This window comes from Gnatocerus cornutus, unplaced genomic scaffold, assembly GCF_029298725.1.
Source record: "Gnatocerus cornutus isolate USDA-ARS CGAHR unplaced genomic scaffold, icGnaCorn1.1 ctg00000191.1, whole genome shotgun sequence".
NCBI lineage: Eukaryota > Metazoa > Arthropoda > Insecta > Coleoptera > Tenebrionidae > Gnatocerus > Gnatocerus cornutus.
Window position 1 is genome coordinate 34,966 of NW_028275522.1, and position 21,973 is coordinate 56,938.

At 44.7% G+C, this 21,973-nt stretch overlaps 2 non-coding genes across 2 annotated transcripts; both read right to left on the bottom strand.

Annotated features, from left to right (window-relative positions):
- Window positions 1-7,764: 7,764 nt before the first annotated feature.
- On the bottom strand, window positions 7,765-7,884 carry LOC148165819 (5S ribosomal RNA). Its single transcript, XR_015771153.1, has one exon. It is a non-coding gene; the product is annotated as a 5S ribosomal RNA (ribosomal RNA).
- A 6,466-nt stretch (window positions 7,885-14,350) lies between these two features.
- Window positions 14,351-14,470, bottom strand: LOC148165820 (5S ribosomal RNA). The gene has a single exon (XR_015771154.1). It is a non-coding gene; the product is annotated as a 5S ribosomal RNA (ribosomal RNA).
- Between the last annotated feature and the right edge of the window lie 7,503 nt (window positions 14,471-21,973).

A 21,973-nucleotide genomic window follows, 5' to 3' on the forward strand; every position in this document is an offset into this window, starting at 1 on the left:
GCATGATGGTGACACGTTTGGCGTGGATGGCGCACAAGTTGGTGTCTTCGAAGAGGCCGACGAGATAAGCCTCGCTGGCTTCTTGAAGTGCCATCACGGCCGAACTTTGGAAACGGAGATCGGTCTTGAAATCTTGGGCGATCTCTCGGACGAGACGTTGGAAAGGCAGCTTGCGGATCAAAAGTTCAGTGCTCTTTTGATAACGACGAATCTCACGAAGGGCGACCGTACCGGGCCTGTAACGGTGAGGTTTCTTGACACCTCCGGTGGCGGGAGCGCTTTTTCTGGCCGCCTTCGTGGCCAACTGTTTTCTAGGTGCCTTGCCACCGGTAGATTTACGAGCCGTCTGTTTAGTTCTCGCCATCTCGGATATCGGATGAATCAAATGAAAAGAATTAACGTAGGTAGTGGCTTGCTTGCTTGCTTCGACCGAACGACCGACCGTACGTACGAACGTTCGAAAGTCAACTGAAAATTTTCGTCGCGCCAACGGCCGTTTTATAAACTCGATGAGTCATACGGCGACGCCATTGGTGGATTCGTTTTTAACGCGAGGTGGAGCTGCCGTAACTTATAAATAGTCCCGCGGAATGAAATTTTGACGTTAGTTCCATAACGAACTTGGTCGAAGCTACGTCGTTTTGTACGAAGAATTTCCTAATTTTATCAAGATGACCGGTCGTGGTAAAGGTGGCAAAGGATTGGGAAAAGGTGGCGCCAAACGTCATCGCAAAGTTCTACGCGATAACATCCAAGGTATAACGAAACCGGCGATCAGAAGATTGGCTCGTCGTGGTGGTGTGAAACGTATTTCCGGTCTCATCTACGAAGAAACCAGAGGTGTGTTGAAGGTCTTCCTCGAGAACGTCATCCGTGACGCCGTAACTTACACCGAACACGCAAAACGTAAGACCGTCACCGCCATGGACGTCGTCTACGCCCTGAAACGTCAAGGTCGTACCCTTTACGGTTTCGGCGGTTAATTTTATCATTTTATGACGTGTATCCGCATCCTCAGAGGAATAACAACAAACCCCCCGCAGGCAAGCAAACAAACAAACAAAAAAAAACGGTTCTTTTCAGAACCACAAAATAAATCAAACGAATTAAATATGTTGCTCAATTGTGTGTTTGTCTTCAAATCGAAATGAAAATCGTACGGAGTGAGTGATCATTTTAATTTGTGATCCAGGCGGCGACTTTGACAATTTTGACAGCAGTTTTAGGTTAGAATGACCATCGTTAAAAGAACGTTTTTGCCACGAAGAGTATATTTGAGGTTATGTCCAATATGGGGTAGAGTTACTCTCCTCAGACGTGACTTGAAACAAAATCTCATAGCAAATAAAACGATTGATTGTAGTATTACGGCTCACCGCTGACGACTGCTGCTGCAAGAAATTATCGAGACGGAGAGCACGTATAGGCGACCGGTGTGTGTGTGTATGTTCTTAACAGATTAATGTGCGAAATGTGAAGAAATTTACGACGAATCGGAATGTTTCTTGAATTAGATAATCAATAAATTATTATAGATAGAGTTGTCGAGTTCGTGCTTTAGTCGGGCATTGAATTTTTCTAAAAATTACGATGAAAAGTCGTAAAAATCATCTTTCTTGGTTGAATGTAATCGAAAATCTTCCGTTCAGTCTACGCTCGTATAATGAATTAATTGATCGGTTTAACTTTAAAATATCTAAAAGACTTTTTAACATGATTCTCATAGGTTGTTGTATTTTGGCGAAAAAATCAATTCGTTCGAGTTGAATTTTTGGCCCTGAGAAGGGCCGATGTGAAGATGGTTTTTATAAAAGTTTTTGTTTTTCGTTCGAGATGACGGCGGCGAAGAATTAAATTTAAGGCTTCTTTTCGGTCTTCTTGGGCAACAACACCGCCTGGATGTTGGGCAAGACACCGCCTTGGGCGATGGTAACGCCGGAAAGGAGCTTGTTTAACTCCTCGTCGTTCCTTATAGCCAATTGAAGATGTCTCGGAATGATACGGGTTTTCTTGTTATCTCTGGCGGCGTTTCCTGCCAATTCGAGAACTTCGGCGGCTAGATATTCCATTACGGCCGCCAAATAAACGGGAGCACCTGCACCCACTCTTTCGGCGTAGTTTCCTTTACGCAGAAGACGATGAATTCTGCCGACGGGAAACTGAAGTCCGGCACGACTGGAACGAGACTTCGCCTTTCCCTTCACTTTACCTCCTTTTCCTCTTCCGGACATGTTGTTATACGATATAAACAGCAAAACACCTACTGCGACTGACACGAAGCGCACTGACAAACGTACGGCTTGAAATAAATGCCGAACGCGTCAAGTCAAAATACATTTTATTTAAGTATAGTAATGGTATTTACATCGAGTACTTAAGATATTACAGTTTATTTGGCCGCTGGTGAGGCTTTTGGCCTTTTCGGCGGACCTGGTATTTTAGTGAACAATACTAAGACTTATTTTATATAAAATTGGTTCTTAAATATGACTACAAAATGTATTTGAAAAATAACTAGGAATTAATAAATGGAAATTTGAAAAGGTAGAGAAGCAGAAGAAGAAAGTGAACTCTTCGTGGGTTTCCTGGGATTTTTCATGGGGTTCCTGGAGCTTTTCATGGGTGTCCTGGGAGTCTGTGGAAATCCTGGGACTCTTCGTGGGTATCCTTGAGCTTTTCATGGGAATCCTGGAACTCTTCGTGGGTAACCTGATGATCATCTGAGGATTTCGAAACTGAAAGAGAAACCTGGAAGAGAAAGAGAAGGAGGGAAGTGGTCTCGTCCTAGGAAAGGACCTCTTCATCTCATCGAGATGGGTGTGTCTTCGACCAGCTCCTGGAGAGCTGCGGGTAGGTTAGGGAATGATGCTGAGAGAAGTGCTGTGGGAAGGTGTTTCTGCTTGACAGCAGGTTTTTTGGGAATAGCGTTGATCATGCGGTTTTTAGTAGGAAGCTTGTAAGATGTGTGCAAAGTTTGAATGGCAAGAGGGTTATTGTTACTAGCAAGCGTGCGTGTTATGTAGCGAGTGCGGAGTTTAGTGAATCGATCAGTAATGGGAGTAGTTTTAGTGTGTTCATGCAAGTCGTTAGATGAAAATTCGCGGTCAAGTCGGAAGATTAGTCTAAGTGTGTGGCGTTCGAAGGAAGAAACTTTAAAGAGCATGCGGTTAGAGAGCGAGGCGTAAAGCAGAGATCTGTATTCAAAGATAGGGCGTATGAAAAGTTTGTACGTGTGGTGTAGAGTTTCTGAGCTGCAACCCCGAATCCGGCCGCGAATGCGATACAAAAGGTTTGATCGATTGCGTGCTTTCTTCATCGTCCTTTTCAGGTCCTCGTTAAGGGTACAAGTAGAAGAGAAAGTGATGCCTAAGTAAGTGAGAGAATTAGTTTGAGTAAGAGATTGATTGTTTATAGTTAGCCGTGTGTTGAGTTTAAAGTTGAGACGTTGTTTCTGGGCTTTGGGGTAGGTGAAGCAGATGGATTGACATTTGGTAGGGTTGGTTTTCACTCTCCAGGTGTTTGTCCATTTTTCGACTCGATGAAGTTCTTTCTGGAGGATGTCTGAAGCCTTTTCAGCGCTCCGGTGGCTAGACCAGATTGCCGAATCGTCAGCAAACAACCTCGTTTTGGTCCGGAGGGAATCTGAAATTGGAAAATCACTGCAGTATATAATGTACAACAAAGGTGACAGGACGGAGCCTTGTGGGACTCCGGCCTTTAGTGTAAAGGTGTTAGAAAAGGCGTCGTTGAATTTGATCCTGCAGGATCGGTTGGTGAGATAGGAGACGATGAGCTTTGTGAATTTAAGATTGATTCCGAGATTGATGAGTTTTTGCACCAGACCGTCGTGCCAGACCTTGTCAAATGCTCTTTCGATGTCCAAAAAGGCACCTACGGTGCACTCTCCAAGGTTGGCGTGTCTGATGATGTCGGTTTGCAAGTCTACTAAAGGATTTTGAGTGCTACGTTCTGATCTAAAGCCGAATTGTTGTTGCGGAAGCAAGTTATGAGTTTCGAGAATGATTTTAAGTCTGTTAGTTAAAACGCGTTCAAAGATTTTGCCTAGGATATTAAGTAGTGAAATAGGGCGATATGACTTAGGGTCTGAAATAGGTTTTCCCGGTTTTAAAATCATGATCGTATTCGCTAGTTTCCACGCGGTTGGAAAATAAAGATTAGTTAAACAATTGTTAAAAATGGCGGTTAATGCAAGAAAGCCAGAGTCTGGTAAATTTTTCAAAATGATAGGTTTAATCTGATCGGGGCCCGGAGCTTTGGTAGTTTTTAAATTGAAAATGATTGATTTTACTTCGCGAACTGTTACTGGGTCGGTTAAGTGCTCGTCGTTGTGGGGATATGGAAGGGGTTCGATTAGTGGAATATCGCGCATGGTTTGAATGTTGGCAGAGACTTTTTCGAAAAAGGGTTGATTGAAATGGGGGTCGTCGGGGACTTGATGGATTTGTTCGAGAAGATTGGCAAAGCACTCGGCTTTGTCTTGGGAAGAGTGGTAAACGTTGGGGCCTTCGATTAGATTTTGATTAGGTTTAGAAAGTTGACCAGAAATTGCTTTGAATTTTGACCAAAATGCTTTACCGTCACGGTAATCTAAAGATTCGCAGGTTTTGACCCAAGTTTCCTCTTTGAATTGATTGATGTCGCGGCGGATTTTGGCACTGAGTTTATTGATAAGGGTTTTAAGAAAGGGGTCGCGGGTTCTGACAAAGTCGCGGTAGATTTTACGTTTTTCTTTAATTAGTCTTAGAATACGCGCAGGTAGAGGGGTTTTGTCCTTCGGAATGGATTTAATCTTAATGGCTTTAAGTTTGGCTGAAGTGATGGCTGAAGTTAATGACTCTACTTGATGGTCGATTTCTACCTGAGAATTTACTGCGGTAATGAGTGGAAGGGTAGTATTAAGTTCTTCACGGAAAAGTTCCCAATTTGCGTTTTTGTAATTGAAGATTTTGGTAATTTCCGGCGCCGGCTGAGGGCCATTAGTTAAGAAATTAGCAATTAGTGGAAAATGGTCTGAAGTTACGGTGGTGCCTATTGAGGTTTCGCTGTCGAATAAGTGAATTAGGTTTTCAGAAATAAGAATGTGGTCAATAATGGAGCAACCTTGATGAGAAATGAAAGTGGGGTTTTGGTTTTTAAGACGGTAAAAAGGGAATTCGCTAATTAATTGAGAAAGAAGTCTGCCGTTAAGGTTGGTTGCGTGGTCTCCGAAGTCAGTGTGTCTGGCGTTAAAGTCGCCCATTATAATTGAAAATGGAAGATCTGAAGCATAGTTAAAAAGTTCAGAAGAGACGCGGTTGTTAGGCTGATTATAATACGAAAAAATGGTGATAGTGTGATTATTTAACTTGACGTCGGCGGCAACGAGTTCTAAAGAGGATATGTTGTCAGGAAGTTGATGTTTTACTGATTGAAAGTCCGTTGAAACAAGAAGCGCGGAGCCGTGAAAACGGTTAGTTGGCGGTTTATGGTAACAAGAAAAATTTTTGACTTTAATCGCGTTGTCGGAATGAGTTTCGGTGATAGACAAGATTTTGATTGAGTCTGATTCAATAAAGTGTTTGATGGCGTTGAGTTTTCTGTTGATTCCGGAGACGTTAACCGTGGCGATATTCACGCTGTTAGGAAGGGGGCCCCCGCCGGGAAAGACGGGGGAGGTCGCAATGGGAGGCATTGCAACGGGTGTTGGGACGAGACGTGGGGGCGAATCTACTCAAAGGAGAAGTAGATCCGCTGACCCACATGGTTAATGCGGGTTTTGGTGCGGAGGACGGTTTTTGACGCAGACTCGACGAGTTCTGCGACTTTGGATCGTTGATGCGGGAACAGGTCGTAGAGCATTTTGGTGACAAAAGTGATGGTTTGACGCACAGAAATGCATTGGGGTTCGGGGTCTGCGAACTCAGGTGGGGGCAGCAAGATGATGGTTGGGGCGACGGGCGTGTCGCAGGTGACGACCGCGTCTTTGATTTTAGGGCATTTTTGTGACCAGGCGGGGTGGTCTCCTTTGCAGAGGAGACAGGTGATTGTGTCAGAAGGACACTTGTTGGACGGATGGCTTTCGGGGCATTTAGGACAGGCCAACTTGTTGTGGCAGGAGGAGGCGGCGTGCCCAAGCTGGAAGCACTTGGTACACTGAAGAGGAGCGGGTTTTTGGGGGGCTTTGGAAGGCTCGCACTGATAGCGCTTACCGAAAAGGATGATTCCTTCCTTGAGGAGGAAGTCAACTGTGGAGGTGGAGGTTGTTAGGACACGGAGAAGATTACAAAAGTTGCCCGTCTGTCTGGAACGGATGCGCCAGACATTAGAGCATTGGAGATGGAGGTCACGGATGGCGTTTAAGACTTCATCGTTGTCGATGTCGTCCTGGATGTCTTTAATGACGATTGACATTTGCGGAATTTTGGGGGCATTTGGGGGGGCTGGTTGTGCTGAAAGCTTTCGGTGCACTTGCACGATTGAAATGGTCGGGCAGGCGGTGGCAGTGCAGAGATGGGATTGAAAGTTTGCCGGAAGGGCTTTGGTGGTAACTAGGAGCGCTGTGCGGTTCCAGTTAACCACAAGTTTGGAAATGTCCTTGACAAGCAGGGACGTTGTGAGGAGTCCGTAGAAGGTTTTTTGTGTGGAGAAAGCCTGAGGGATGTTTCGGATTGTGTACCTGAAGGGGTACACATTTTGGGAGGATGTCATTATTATGGAGTTATTAGAAGAGAACGAGAATGCTCTCTCCCGAGGAGGAGAGTTGGGTGGGGTTGGGGTCTTGTTTCCGGTAAAATCAGACTTACCGGATGACGCAGTTTGATGGTTTGATGAGCTTGCACCACTGGCACTTGCACCACTGGCACTTGAACTCGAGGTTGCACTTTTCACGGCGCGAGGACGAAGGTTGTGAGTACTCATCGACGGAGCGCGATGATGCGTACTCAGAGAACACTTCAAGAATGCCGAACGCGGCGAAGGCTAGAAATTTATATGGTCGGTACAGCGCCATCTCGTTAGGGCAATGGTCGAACGACGAACTAAGGCGGAGCGCCTGTTTGTCGCTCGCTCGTTATAAATAGAGGGATTTTAGGTGTGCGGCGTTTTAGATCGAGTATACTCGTCGTAACGTGCACGTCGTGTCTGTCTCGTTTTCTGTTTTTAAACGTTTTTTTAACTCGACGACTAGAAGAGAATGCCACCCAAGACCAGCGGTAAGGCGGCCAAGAAGGCCGGAAAAGCTCAAAAGAACATCTCGAAGAGCGACAAGAAAAAGAAGCGCAGGAGGAAGGAGAGTTACGCCATCTACATTTACAAGGTGTTGAAGCAGGTCCATCCCGATACCGGTATCTCCAGCAAGGCTATGTCTATCATGAACAGTTTCGTGAACGACATCTTCGAACGTATAGCTGCTGAAGCCAGTCGCCTCGCTCATTACAACAAACGTTCGACCATAACCAGCAGGGAGATCCAGACGGCGGTGCGTCTTCTTTTGCCCGGTGAATTGGCGAAGCACGCCGTTTCTGAAGGAACCAAGGCCGTCACCAAATACACCAGTTCAAAATAAATCCTCCTCGAGCAGCTTGGAAGTTGGTTGGAAAAAAAAGAAAAAAAATCGGTTCTTTTCAGAACCACAAATTCAACTCGAACGAATTAAAAATTTTCGTCTTCATACTATATAAGTTCATGAGAGAAAATATAAATAGTGAAAAATATATTTAAAAAAAGTTTGACATCAGAAATGTTAATAAAAAAAGAAAAGAGTAGAGACAACGGCACGCGGTGTTCCCAAGCGGTCACCCATCCAAGTACTGACCGCGCCCGACGTTGCTTGACTTCGGTGATCGGACGAGAACCGGTAGTTTTCAACGTGGTATGGTCGTTGCCTGGTAAAATTTTCCAAGATGGTACGTTGACGATTTTTTGTGATTGTTCGATCGTTTGGATGTGACATTTTTCGATGGTACACATGTCAGAAAATGTACAAGATTTAAAAGAAGAAAAAAAAAAAATTTTTTTTTGCGAGTCGTTTTTTAGTTTTTTTTTTGCGACAAAATGACGAAAAAAAAAAACTCGTATGAGGCGTTAAATTAAATTGTTCGTTTGACGATCTCAACGAGTCACTTGCGATTAACGTAATTTAAAATTTGAGAACTTACTTACTCACTTGCTTGCTTAGATGGAAATAGCACCCACTTGAAGTAAACGCCGACACGGACCGGAGATGAATAAACTCCGAACGGACGGGGTTAATTCATGAACTGACCGTAGTACGGTCGAAGGTTCGCCGCCGCCGCTACCTGCTTTCTTTCTTAGAACTGATAACAGAGTTGGTTTCTTTGTCTGTTCATTCATCGAAATTCCCACCACTCTGGCCGGGCCGGGCGGGGTGGGTGTGTGTTGTTTCATGATTTGTTCTCTTCTCGATTTATTCTTTTTCCGACGTCGTTCGATTCATAGAGATGTTTTCGTCGAAAGTGTGGTCGCGTTTACATTGCATTAAAATTTAATTTGTTCCAGTGCGACGATGAAACAAGAAAAAAGTTTCAAGTAAGTACGCACGCACGCACACCTACATATTTCATTTTTTAAATCTTTCGACGTTCGTAGTTTCTGCTCGAAATGTCGACTAATAGTAGGGAATGTTTTGTTGATTTGTTTGTTTTTCGTTTTTGAGAAGAACAAATGAAAATTTCGTTGGATTTCTGTCGACCGACGACCGACTGAAAATCCGCCGACATCGACGTAGTTTTATTTAGAGTGTCTGAAAAATGCAAACAATGCAAGATTTCCGTATTTTTGTTGGTTTGTGGTGTTTGGGGAGTTTTTTTTATGATTATAAAATGGTTTCGTCGAGAAAAATTGCTTCTTTCGCAATGAATTGGCAAGAAAAATTAAAAAACTCGTCCGTTCCCGTCGCTGGATGTTCGACGGTGGTCCGTCTGATTTTCCCTTTATTTTCGTAAAATTGACGAGAATTTCGCCGTCAAAACTGTTTTCGGTGATGTTTCGATGATGGGATTTCGTCGTGTGAGGTAATTTTTGAGGAAAAAATGTCGATTTTGCGAAAAAAGTCGTTCGAAAAGTCCGTTCGTCGTACAAATTCGTTTCTCATGGTCGAGTCCGAAATTGACATCGTTTTTTTTCCGACCTGTTCGTCAAGATCGTTTTCAAAAATCAACTCCTACGAAAGGCGAAGGTTTTATCTTCGTTCTTGAAAAAATTCGACCTTCTCGGACGTCATCTTCGACCGTTTGTGAATTTTTTTCCTACACTCTGCAGGTTCGTCGGTCGTCGCTCCGATCCGTGCTGCGTCTCTTTGCGAGGCGATTTTCGAAAAGATCGCACGTACTTTTCGACCGATTCGTTCGTGAAACTTGTAGAGGATGCTTCCAAGTTTGTCTGGTCGAAAGCGGAACTTTCCTGTTATTCGTGGAAAACGCGTAACGTCGGCGTCGAACTTGGATGTCATCTCCTTGTTTCGGAGGGTCTTTGTTCGAGTCGACGATCGATCGGTCCTTGTTCGCTTTTGGAGGTCGGCTGGTCGTCCGGGAAAACTTGAGGTTATTCAGGAGGCCATCGCCGACCGAATCGCTCATGTTCCCGCACCCGGAGGCGGTGATCTTCGCGTAAAGAGAACGATGCCATCACGCGAAAGCTGTATTCGAGGCCCACTGAATTTTCTAACTCGACGAGAAGGCTCTCGTTTAGTCCGCGGTCCGCGCGTTTTCGAACGCGCCAACACTTTGACTTTGGCGCCCAATTCGTTCTGTAAAGTTCATTCGTTCTTTCACCGAAGAATAAGCCTACCTATAATAAAAAGAAAAAAACGCGCGCGCGATAGACGAAAATATGGCCGACGTAGAAAATCAAGCAGCTTCGACGGTCGCCGGTGCCACTTCCGGCTCCTCACCGGTGAAGAAGGAGAAGAAGCCCAAAAATCCGAGAAGCAAACCTTCTCATCCGCCCACTTCGGAGATGGTCACCAACGCCATCAAAGGCTTGAAGGAACGCGGCGGTTCTTCGTTGCAGGCGATCAAGAAACATGTCGCGGCCAACTACAAAGTCGACGCGGAAAAATTTGCGCCTTTCATCAAGAAGTACCTTAAGGGCGCCGTCGCATCCGGTTCGTTGGTCCAAACCAAAGGAAAAGGAGCTTCCGGTTCGTTCAAGTTGGCTTCTGCCGTCACCGGTGCAGCTAAGGCTCCGTCCGCCACGAAAAAGAGATCTGCCGCTGCGACCGCGTCGTCATCGGCGAAATCCAAGAAGACGGGCGTTGCTAAACGTTCCGTCGCGTCAGCGCCGACGTCCGCCGAAAAAGGATCCGCCTCAAAAGCCGGTAAGAAGGCCGCCCCCGCCGCTTCGGCCAAGTCTAAGAAAACTGCCGCCGAAAAGAAGAGCGTCGCCGTATCGAAGGCTAGAAAGGCTGCGTCCGCTCCCGAAAAGAAAGCCAGCGCCGCCTCCAGATCGCCCGTCAAACCCAAGACGCCATCGAAAGCGAAGAAATCCAACAAGGCCGGTCCAACCAAGAAACCGAAAGCGCCGAAACCGAAAACGGCCAAAGCCGTCACCGTCAAAGCGAAAAAAACCGCTTCACCCAAGAGAAAGAAGTGAAAAGTCGACGACGATGATTTAATTTTTTCAACGACGACGACGTCCTGGTGGTTTCGGGAACGTGCTCCGATCGTATATATCGACGTAGGGGCACCATCGATACAAATAAATGGCCCTTTTCAGGGCCACAATTATTTTCAAGAAACGAACGAAAGATTCGCTTGGACAATGCACATTCTGTTGAGGAGATACATACTTTCATTTGATTTTCTTGTCTATTCATTTGACTGTCGAAACAGTGTTATTACAAAGAATGATAAACTTTATTATATAATAATGTTTCAAATAGTCTCAGTTAAAAGAAAATTTAATGTGAAAGAAAAAAGCAAAAGTTTATCGTTTTATGTAAGTACGAATTTTGTGAATAAATCACATAACCTAACTTTTTTTTTTTTTTTTTTTTTTTTTCAATCTCAAAAAGTTGCATGCGCGAACGATAAATTTTCAATTCGTTGGAAAATAATTGTGGTTCTGAAAAGAACCGATTTTTTTTTTCTTCTTTTAACACCTTCGAAGATGAAGAATTTGTTAATTCTAGATGGTCGGATCGGATGGATGGATGGATGGATGGAGGAAATTTAAGCCCTCTCGCCACGAATGCGTCTCGCCAATTGGATGTCTTTCGGCATGATGGTGACACGTTTGGCGTGGATGGCGCACAAGTTGGTGTCTTCGAAGAGGCCGACGAGATAAGCCTCGCTGGCTTCTTGAAGTGCCATCACGGCCGAACTTTGGAAACGGAGATCGGTCTTGAAATCTTGGGCGATCTCTCGGACGAGACGTTGGAAAGGCAGCTTGCGGATCAAAAGTTCAGTGCTCTTTTGATAACGACGAATCTCACGAAGGGCGACCGTACCGGGCCTGTAACGGTGAGGTTTCTTGACACCTCCGGTGGCGGGAGCGCTTTTTCTGGCCGCCTTCGTGGCCAACTGTTTTCTAGGTGCCTTGCCACCGGTAGATTTACGAGCCGTCTGTTTAGTTCTCGCCATCTCGGATATCGGATGAATCAAATGAAAAGAATTAACGTAGGTAGTGGCTTGCTTGCTTGCTTCGACCGAACGACCGACCGTACGTACGAACGTTCGAAAGTCAACTGAAAATTTTCGTCGCGCCAACGGCCGTTTTATAAACTCGATGAGTCATACGGCGACGCCATTGGTGGATTCGTTTTTAACGCGAGGTGGAGCTGCCGTAACTTATAAATAGTCCCGCGGAATGAAATTTTGACGTTAGTTCCATAACGAACTTGGTCGAAGCTACGTCGTTTTGTACGAAGAATTTCCTAATTTTATCAAGATGACCGGTCGTGGTAAAGGTGGCAAAGGATTGGGAAAAGGTGGCGCCAAACGTCATCGCAAAGTTCTACGCGATAACATCCAAGGTATAACGAAACCGGCGATCAGAAGATTGGCTCGTCGTGGTGGTGTGAAACGTATTTCCGGTCTCATCTACGAAGAAACCAGAGGTGTGTTGAAGGTCTTCCTCGAGAACGTCATCCGTGACGCCGTAACTTACACCGAACACGCAAAACGTAAGACCGTCACCGCCATGGACGTCGTCTACGCCCTGAAACGTCAAGGTCGTACCCTTTACGGTTTCGGCGGTTAATTTTATCATTTTATGACGTGTATCCGCATCCTCAGAGGAATAACAACAAACCCCCCGCAGGCAAGCAAACAAACAAACAAAAAAAAACGGTTCTTTTCAGAACCACAAAATAAATCAAACGAATTAAATATGTTGCTCAATTGTGTGTTTGTCTTCAAATCGAAATGAAAATCGTACGGAGTGAGTGATCATTTTAATTTGTGATCCAGGCGGCGACTTTGACAATTTTGACAGCAGTTTTAGGTTAGAATGACCATCGTTAAAAGAACGTTTTTGCCACGAAGAGTATATTTGAGGTTATGTCCAATATGGGGTAGAGTTACTCTCCTCAGACGTGACTTGAAACAAAATCTCATAGCAAATAAAACGATTGATTGTAGTATTACGGCTCACCGCTGACGACTGCTGCTGCAAGAAATTATCGAGACGGAGAGCACGTATAGGCGACCGGTGTGTGTGTGTATGTTCTTAACAGATTAATGTGCGAAATGTGAAGAAATTTACGACGAATCGGAATGTTTCTTGAATTAGATAATCAATAAATTATTATAGATAGAGTTGTCGAGTTCGTGCTTTAGTCGGGCATTGAATTTTTCTAAAAATTACGATGAAAAGTCGTAAAAATCATCTTTCTTGGTTGAATGTAATCGAAAATCTTCCGTTCAGTCTACGCTCGTATAATGAATTAATTGATCGGTTTAACTTTAAAATATCTAAAAGACTTTTTAACATGATTCTCATAGGTTGTTGTATTTTGGCGAAAAAATCAATTCGTTCGAGTTGAATTTTTGGCCCTGAGAAGGGCCGATGTGAAGATGGTTTTTATAAAAGTTTTTGTTTTTCGTTCGAGATGACGGCGGCGAAGAATTAAATTTAAGGCTTCTTTTCGGTCTTCTTGGGCAACAACACCGCCTGGATGTTGGGCAAGACACCGCCTTGGGCGATGGTAACGCCGGAAAGGAGCTTGTTTAACTCCTCGTCGTTCCTTATAGCCAATTGAAGATGTCTCGGAATGATACGGGTTTTCTTGTTATCTCTGGCGGCGTTTCCTGCCAATTCGAGAACTTCGGCGGCTAGATATTCCATTACGGCCGCCAAATAAACGGGAGCACCTGCACCCACTCTTTCGGCGTAGTTTCCTTTACGCAGAAGACGATGAATTCTGCCGACGGGAAACTGAAGTCCGGCACGACTGGAACGAGACTTCGCCTTTCCCTTCACTTTACCTCCTTTTCCTCTTCCGGACATGTTGTTATACGATATAAACAGCAAAACACCTACTGCGACTGACACGAAGCGCACTGACAAACGTACGGCTTGAAATAAATGCCGAACGCGGCGAAGGCTAGAAATTTATATGGTCGGTACAGCGCCATCTCGTTAGGGCAATGGTCGAACGACGAACTAAGGCGGAGCGCCTGTTTGTCGCTCGCTCGTTATAAATAGAGGGATTTTAGGTGTGCGGCGTTTTAGATCGAGTATACTCGTCGTAACGTGCACGTCGTGTCTGTCTCGTTTTCTGTTTTTAAACGTTTTTTTAACTCGACGACTAGAAGAGAATGCCACCCAAGACCAGCGGTAAGGCGGCCAAGAAGGCCGGAAAAGCTCAAAAGAACATCTCGAAGAGCGACAAGAAAAAGAAGCGCAGGAGGAAGGAGAGTTACGCCATCTACATTTACAAGGTGTTGAAGCAGGTCCATCCCGATACCGGTATCTCCAGCAAGGCTATGTCTATCATGAACAGTTTCGTGAACGACATCTTCGAACGTATAGCTGCTGAAGCCAGTCGCCTCGCTCATTACAACAAACGTTCGACCATAACCAGCAGGGAGATCCAGACGGCGGTGCGTCTTCTTTTGCCCGGTGAATTGGCGAAGCACGCCGTTTCTGAAGGAACCAAGGCCGTCACCAAATACACCAGTTCAAAATAAATCCTCCTCGAGCAGCTTGGAAGTTGGTTGGAAAAAAAAGAAAAAAAATCGGTTCTTTTCAGAACCACAAATTCAACTCGAACGAATTAAAAATTTTCGTCTTCATACTATATAAGTTCCTGAGAGAAAATATAAATAGTGAAAAATATATTTAAAAAAAGTTTGACATCAGAAATGTTAATAAAAAAAGAAAAGAGTAGAGACAACGGCACGCGGTGTTCCCAAGCGGTCACCCATCCAAGTACTGACCGCGCCCGACGTTGCTTGACTTCGGTGATCGGACGAGAACCGGTAGTTTTCAACGTGGTATGGTCGTTGCCTGGTAAAATTTTCCAAGATGGTACGTTGACGATTTTTTGTGATTGTTCGATCGTTTGGATGTGACATTTTTCGATGGTACACATGTCAGAAAATGTACAAGATTTAAAAGAAGAAAAAAAAAAAATTTTTTTTTGCGAGTCGTTTTTTAGTTTTTTTTTTGCGACAAAATGACGAAAAAAAAAAACTCGTATGAGGCGTTAAATTAAATTGTTCGTTTGACGATCTCAACGAGTCACTTGCGATTAACGTAATTTAAAATTTGAGAACTTACTTACTCACTTGCTTGCTTAGATGGAAATAGCACCCACTTGAAGTAAACGCCGACACGGACCGGAGATGAATAAACTCCGAACGGACGGGGTTAATTCATGAACTGACCGTAGTACGGTCGAAGGTTCGCCGCCGCCGCTACCTGCTTTCTTTCTTAGAACTGATAACAGAGTTGGTTTCTTTGTCTGTTCATTCATCGAAATTCCCACCACTCTGGCCGGGCCGGGCGGGGTGGGTGTGTGTTGTTTCATGATTTGTTCTCTTCTCGATTTATTCTTTTTCCGACGTCGTTCGATTCATAGAGATGTTTTCGTCGAAAGTGTGGTCGCGTTTACATTGCATTAAAATTTAATTTGTTCCAGTGCGACGATGAAACAAGAAAAAAGTTTCAAGTAAGTACGCACGCACGCACACCTACATATTTCATTTTTTAAATCTTTCGACGTTCGTAGTTTCTGCTCGAAATGTCGACTAATAGTAGGGAATGTTTTGTTGATTTGTTTGTTTTTCGTTTTTGAGAAGAACAAATGAAAATTTCGTTGGATTTCTGTCGACCGACGACCGACTGAAAATCCGCCGACATCGACGTAGTTTTATTTAGAGTGTCTGAAAAATGCAAACAATGCAAGATTTCCGTATTTTTGTTGGTTTGTGGTGTTTGGGGAGTTTTTTTTATGATTATAAAATGGTTTCGTCGAGAAAAATTGCTTCTTTCGCAATGAATTGGCAAGAAAAATTAAAAAACTCGTCCGTTCCCGTCGCTGGATGTTCGACGGTGGTCCGTCTGATTTTCCCTTTATTTTCGTAAAATTGACGAGAATTTCGCCGTCAAAACTGTTTTCGGTGATGTTTCGATGATGGGATTTCGTCGTGTGAGGTAATTTTTGAGGAAAAAATGTCGATTTTGCGAAAAAAGTCGTTCGAAAAGTCCGTTCGTCGTACAAATTCGTTTCTCATGGTCGAGTCCGAAATTGACATCGTTTTTTTTCCGACCTGTTCGTCAAGATCGTTTTCAAAAATCAACTCCTACGAAAGGCGAAGGTTTTATCTTCGTTCTTGAAAAAATTCGACCTTCTCGGACGTCATCTTCGACCGTTTGTGAATTTTTTTCCTACACTCTGCAGGTTCGTCGGTCGTCGCTCCGATCCGTGCTGCGTCTCTTTGCGAGGCGATTTTCGAAAAGATCGCACGTACTTTTCGACCGATTCGTTCGTGAAACTTGTAGAGGATGCTTCCAAGTTTGTCTGGTCGAAAGCGGAACTTTCCTGTTATTCGTGGAAAACGCGTAACGTCGGCGTCGAACTTGGATGTCATCTCCTTGTTTCGGAGGGTCTTTGTTCGAGTCGACGTTCGATCGGTCCTTGTTCGCTTTTGGAGGTCGGCTGGTCGTCCGGGAAAACTTGAGGTTATTCAGGAGGCCATCGCCGACCGAATCGCTCATGTTCCCGCACCCGGAGGCGGTGATCTTCGCGTAAAGAGAACGATGCCATCACGCGAAAGCTGTATTCGAGGCCCACTGAATTTTCTAACTCGACGAGAAGGCTCTCGTTTAGTCCGCGGTCCGCGCGTTTTCGAACGCGCCAACACTTTGACTTTGGCGCCCAATTCGTTCTGTAAAGTTCATTCGTTCTTTCACCGAAGAATAAGCCTACCTATAATAAAAAGAAAAAAACGCGCGCGCGATAGACGAAAATATGGCCGACGTAGAAAATCAAGCAGCTTCGACGGTCGCCGGTGCCACTTCCGGCTCCTCACCGGTGAAGAAGGAGAAGAAGCCCAAAAATCCGAGAAGCAAACCTTCTCATCCGCCCACTTCGGAGATGGTCACCAACGCCATCAAAGGCTTGAAGGAACGCGGCGGTTCTTCGTTGCAGGCGATCAAGAAATATGTCGCGGCCAACTACAAAGTCGACGCGGAAAAATTTGCGCCTTTCATCAAGAAGTACCTTAAGGGCGCCGTCGCATCCGGTTCGTTGGTCCAAACCAAAGGAAAAGGAGCTTCCGGTTCGTTCAAGTTGGCTTCTGCCGTCACCGGTGCAGCTAAGGCTCCGTCCGCCACGAAAAAGAGATCTGCCGCTGCGACCGCGTCGTCATCGGCGAAATCCAAGAAGACGGGCGTTGCTAAACGTTCCGTCGCGTCAGCGCCGACGTCCGCCGAAAAAGGATCCGCCTCAAAAGCCGGTAAGAAGGCCGCCCCCGCCGCTTCGGCCAAGTCTAAGAAAACTGCCGCCGAAAAGAAGAGCGTCGCCGTATCGAAGGCTAGAAAGGCTGCGTCCGCTCCCGAAAAGAAAGCCAGCGCCGCCTCCAGATCGCCCGTCAAACCCAAGACGCCATCGAAAGCGAAGAAATCCAACAAGGCCGGTCCAACCAAGAAACCGAAAGCGCCGAAACCGAAAACGGCCAAAGCCGTCACCGTCAAAGCGAAAAAAACCGCTTCACCCAAGAGAAAGAAGTGAAAAGTCGACGACGATGATTTAATTTTTTCAACGACGACGACGTCCTGGTGGTTTCGGGAACGTGCTCCGATCGTATATATCGACGTAGGGGCACCATCGATACAAATAAATGGCCCTTTTCAGGGCCACAATTATTTTCAAGAAACGAACGAAAGATTCGCTTGGACAATGCACATTCTGTTGAGGAGATACATACTTTCATTTGATTTTCTTGTCTATTCATTTGACTGTCGAAACAGTGTTATTACAAAGAATGATAAACTTTATTATATAATAATGTTTCAAATAGTCTCAGTTAAAAGAAAATTTAATGTGAAAGAAAAAAGCAAAAGTTTATCGTTTTATGTAAGTACGAATTTTGTGAATAAATCACATAACCTAACTTTTTTTTTTTTTTTTTTTTTTTTTCAATCTCAAAAAGTTGCATGCGCGAACGATAAATTTTCAATTCGTTGGAAAATAATTGTGGTTCTGAAAAGAACCGATTTTTTTTTTCTTCTTTTAACACCTTCGAAGATGAAGAATTTGTTAATTCTAGATGGTCGGATCGGATGGATGGATGGATGGATGGAGGAAATTTAAGCCCTCTCGCCACGAATGCGTCTCGCCAATTGGATGTCTTTCGGCATGATGGTGACACGTTTGGCGTGGATGGCGCACAAGTTGGTGTCTTCGAAGAGGCCGACGAGATAAGCCTCGCTGGCTTCTTGAAGTGCCATCACGGCCGAACTTTGGAAACGGAGATCGGTCTTGAAATCTTGGGCGATCTCTCGGACGAGACGTTGGAAAGGCAGCTTGCGGATCAAAAGTTCAGTGCTCTTTTGATAACGACGAATCTCACGAAGGGCGACCGTACCGGGCCTGTAACGGTGAGGTTTCTTGACACCTCCGGTGGCGGGAGCGCTTTTTCTGGCCGCCTTCGTGGCCAACTGTTTTCTAGGTGCCTTGCCACCGGTAGATTTACGAGCCGTCTGTTTAGTTCTCGCCATCTCGGATATCGGATGAATCAAATGAAAAGAATTAACGTAGGTAGTGGCTTGCTTGCTTGCTTCGACCGAACGACCGACCGTACGTACGAACGTTCGAAAGTCAACTGAAAATTTTCGTCGCGCCAACGGCCGTTTTATAAACTCGATGAGTCATACGGCGACGCCATTGGTGGATTCGTTTTTAACGCGAGGTGGAGCTGCCGTAACTTATAAATAGTCCCGCGGAATGAAATTTTGACGTTAGTTCCATAACGAACTTGGTCGAAGCTACGTCGTTTTGTACGAAGAATTTCCTAATTTTATCAAGATGACCGGTCGTGGTAAAGGTGGCAAAGGATTGGGAAAAGGTGGCGCCAAACGTCATCGCAAAGTTCTACGCGATAACATCCAAGGTATAACGAAACCGGCGATCAGAAGATTGGCTCGTCGTGGTGGTGTGAAACGTATTTCCGGTCTCATCTACGAAGAAACCAGAGGTGTGTTGAAGGTCTTCCTCGAGAACGTCATCCGTGACGCCGTAACTTACACCGAACACGCAAAACGTAAGACCGTCACCGCCATGGACGTCGTCTACGCCCTGAAACGTCAAGGTCGTACCCTTTACGGTTTCGGCGGTTAATTTTATCATTTTATGACGTGTATCCGCATCCTCAGAGGAATAACAACAAACCCCCCGCAGGCAAGCAAACAAACAAACAAAAAAAAACGGTTCTTTTCAGAACCACAAAATAAATCAAACGAATTAAATATGTTGCTCAATTGTGTGTTTGTCTTCAAATCGAAATGAAAATCGTACGGAGTGAGTGATCATTTTAATTTGTGATCCAGGCGGCGACTTTGACAATTTTGACAGCAGTTTTAGGTTAGAATGACCATCGTTAAAAGAACGTTTTTGCCACGAAGAGTATATTTGAGGTTATGTCCAATATGGGGTAGAGTTACTCTCCTCAGACGTGACTTGAAACAAAATCTCATAGCAAATAAAACGATTGATTGTAGTATTACGGCTCACCGCTGACGACTGCTGCTGCAAGAAATTATCGAGACGGAGAGCACGTATAGGCGACCGGTGTGTGTGTGTATGTTCTTAACAGATTAATGTGCGAAATGTGAAGAAATTTACGACGAATCGGAATGTTTCTTGAATTAGATAATCAATAAATTATTATAGATAGAGTTGTCGAGTTCGTGCTTTAGTCGGGCATTGAATTTTTCTAAAAATTACGATGAAAAGTCGTAAAAATCATCTTTCTTGGTTGAATGTAATCGAAAATCTTCCGTTCAGTCTACGCTCGTATAATGAATTAATTGATCGGTTTAACTTTAAAATATCTAAAAGACTTTTTAACATGATTCTCATAGGTTGTTGTATTTTGGCGAAAAAATCAATTCGTTCGAGTTGAATTTTTGGCCCTGAGAAGGGCCGATGTGAAGATGGTTTTTATAAAAGTTTTTGTTTTTCGTTCGAGATGACGGCGGCGAAGAATTAAATTTAAGGCTTCTTTTCGGTCTTCTTGGGCAACAACACCGCCTGGATGTTGGGCAAGACACCGCCTTGGGCGATGGTAACGCCGGAAAGGAGCTTGTTTAACTCCTCGTCGTTCCTTATAGCCAATTGAAGATGTCTCGGAATGATACGGGTTTTCTTGTTATCTCTGGCGGCGTTTCCTGCCAATTCGAGAACTTCGGCGGCTAGATATTCCATTACGGCCGCCAAATAAACGGGAGCACCTGCACCCACTCTTTCGGCGTAGTTTCCTTTACGCAGAAGACGATGAATTCTGCCGACGGGAAACTGAAGTCCGGCACGACTGGAACGAGACTTCGCCTTTCCCTTCACTTTACCTCCTTTTCCTCTTCCGGACATGTTGTTATACGATATAAACAGCAAAACACCTACTGCGACTGACACGAAGCGCACTGACAAACGTACGGCTTGAAATAAATGCCGAACGCGGCGAAGGCTAGAAATTTATATGGTCGGTACAGCGCCATCTCGTTAGGGCAATGGTCGAACGACGAACTAAGGCGGAGCGCCTGTTTGTCGCTCGCTCGTTATAAATAGAGGGATTTTAGGTGTGCGGCGTTTTAGATCGAGTATACTCGTCGTAACGTGCACGTCGTGTCTGTCTCGTTTTCTGTTTTTAAACGTTTTTTTAACTCGACGACTAGAAGAGAATGCCACCCAAGACCAGCGGTAAGGCGGCCAAGAAGGCCGGAAAAGCTCAAAAGAACATCTCGAAGAGCGACAAGAAAAAGAAGCGCAGGAGGAAGGAGAGTTACGCCATCTACATTTACAAGGTGTTGAAGCAGGTCCATCCCGATACCGGTATCTCCAGCAAGGCTATGTCTATCATGAACAGTTTCGTGAACGACATCTTCGAACGTATAGCTGCTGAAGCCAGTCGCCTCGCTCATTACAACAAACGTTCGACCATAACCAGCAGGGAGATCCAGACGGCGGTGCGTCTTCTTTTGCCCGGTGAATTGGCGAAGCACGCCGTTTCTGAAGGAACCAAGGCCGTCACCAAATACACCAGTTCAAAATAAATCCTCCTCGAGCAGCTTGGAAGTTGGTTGGAAAAAAAAGAAAAAAAATCGGTTCTTTTCAGAACCACAAATTCAACTCGAACGAATTAAAAATTTTCGTCTTCATACTATATAAGTTCCTGAGAGAAAATATAAATAGTGAAAAATATATTTAAAAAAAGTTTGACATCAGAAATGTTAATAAAAAAAGAAAAGAGTAGAGACAACGGCACGCGGTGTTCCCAAGCGGTCACCCATCCAAGTACTGACCGCGCCCGACGTTGCTTGACTTCGGTGATCGGACGAGAACCAATTTCAAATTCAACAGGATTTTTATTCGGTTGAAGTTACGCATGCAATCACTAAGATAATACATATCACACTTAAGATTAACTTATGCTAATGTGTGGCGCTGATGCCTTAACCTAGCCTACATTTATTATACAATCTAAGATATTACATTTATTTTATGGCTCACCGGCAACCTTGGTTGCATACATTTGTGGTGTTTAGCCTACTTATCGGTTACCTTAATTTAGGGAAAATGAAATTTTAGTAAAAACCCTAACCTTATTATCTACTATGTACAAAGGATATTTAAAAAACTATTTACAGTGTTGACCTCAAAGAAGTCTTGGGACTTCCGGTCCGGTTTCTGTTTCCAGGGAGCTCCTGGGCTCCTGGTGCGGTATGGTCTAGTGGTGAGGTTTCAGGGGGCTCCGGGGACTCCTGATCCTCGGATTGATGTTCCAGGGGGCTCCTGGACTCCTGTTCCGATATGGTCAGTGGCTGGTCGATTGCCGTTTACGGTTCTTTTTCCGCTGCCTTTTGCCTGTAACAAAATTCAGCGGATTATCCGGTCTAGATTGGGGACTCCCGAGTGCGGGAACTTGTGAGTTCCTGCTGGGTGTTTGAGGGATTGTTTGAGAAGAGGTACGTGCCGCACCTGCTTCTCGTAGAATTTATCGGAAAGGGAATGGATGTAATGGTGTAGGAGTGGAAGATTCGCGTCCTGATGAAGTTGACGGAGCGGAGTGTATCTGTCTGCGTTAAGAGCAAGTCTTAAGCATTTATTTTGAAATCTTTGCAAAGGAATTAGTGGAGTGTGTGGTTTGTGCCGGTAGATGGGCGCTGCGTATGTTATGATGGGGCGTAAGATGCATTTGTACAGAAGCAACTTATTTTTCGTGTTTAGATAGTTGTTTTTGACCAACAATGGGTACAATTGCTTGAGGACGGCTTCACCTTTTTGTCTCGT